The 1,162-nt window shown below is 39.6% G+C and overlaps 1 protein-coding gene across 1 annotated transcript in view; it reads right to left on the bottom strand.

Moving 5' to 3' along the window:
* LOC108623505 (uncharacterized) overlaps window positions 1-1,162 on the bottom strand; it is a 26,391-nt gene that overhangs the window by 24,749 nt on the left and 480 nt on the right. The window lies entirely within an intron of this gene.

Below are 1,162 nucleotides of genomic sequence, written 5' to 3'. Positions count from 1 at the left end.
TCTAAAATTTTTACAAATTTATTAATACTAATTCGCCTTTATAATAAAGTGTTTTTTAATTCGTATAATAGAACTGGTAGATTTTCAGAGTATGCATCTATAACACAAATTAATTGTTATTCTGAATACATGACATATACCTATTATACTCATTTAGCGGCTTATCAATAAAAACATGTCTCTCAGAACGTGAAATCTAATCGTTAGTGAGAACTGAACACGATTTGACTTCTTTAGGCGTTGAGGGTGACGAAGAAACTGCTGGTAGTAAGGCACCCATTTGAAAGATTGCTAAGCGCGTATCGCGATAAGCTAGAGAATTCTGTGGCTGGAAGGGAACACGGGACACTTCACTTTTATCGGAAATATGGTGGCAAGATCGTTGAAAAGTATCGGGGTGAGTCACGAGAACTCGCTTTACATATATGTATATCGACCGCAGGTTCCTCTCACATACTGGGTTAACGGTGCACAGATCTTTTTTACTATTCTTATTTTTACGTTATTTAAGAAAGTAACTACACCACGCCTAGGATGGACCAAGTAATCAGGCGAAACGGTGTACCACCACCGGCTGGAATCGAGCCAACCTTCCGCGAATTTGTTCAGTACTTGATTCACACTGATCTAGCCATGTATGGTGATGATCATTGGATGCCGTATTACTTATTCTGCACCCCCTGCGTTATGCATTACGATATAATTGGAAAGGTAAAATACTTCACTTTGCCTTACGATTAGACCATATGCTATAAGTATATGCAGGGTGTCCCAGAAGAAGTTTTAGAGCCGAAGAGAGGTGATTCTAGAGGTGTTTCTCCACAACAATTTCCTTTGCCAAAATGCAAAGTGAGCCGCGCTTTTTTAATTATTGATGAAAAACACTGACCAATGAGAACATGCGTAGGGCCCGCGGCCAGCTACGAATAGGTTGGCTCGGATCATGGCGCTTGGCCGTGGCTTAGCGCGGGCCCTACACATACTCTTATTGGTCAGTGTTTTTCGTTAATAATTTAAAAACCATGCCTCACTTTTGCCAAAGGAAACTTTTGTCAGAAAGACCCATAGAAATATACCTCTACGGCTGTAAAACTTTTTTTGGGACACCCTGTATATGATCCAAGCATTTTACTGATAATATAAATATACGTATCATAAAGGA

The sequence above is a fragment of the Ceratina calcarata genome, unplaced genomic scaffold, assembly GCF_001652005.2.
Source record: "Ceratina calcarata isolate Rehan_Ccalc_2016 unplaced genomic scaffold, ASM165200v1 scaffold27.2, whole genome shotgun sequence".
Classification (NCBI taxonomy): Eukaryota; Metazoa; Arthropoda; class Insecta; order Hymenoptera; family Apidae; genus Ceratina; species Ceratina calcarata.
The sequence above is the reverse complement of the archived record's forward strand: the minus strand, read 5'-3'. Positions and strand labels throughout refer to the sequence as shown.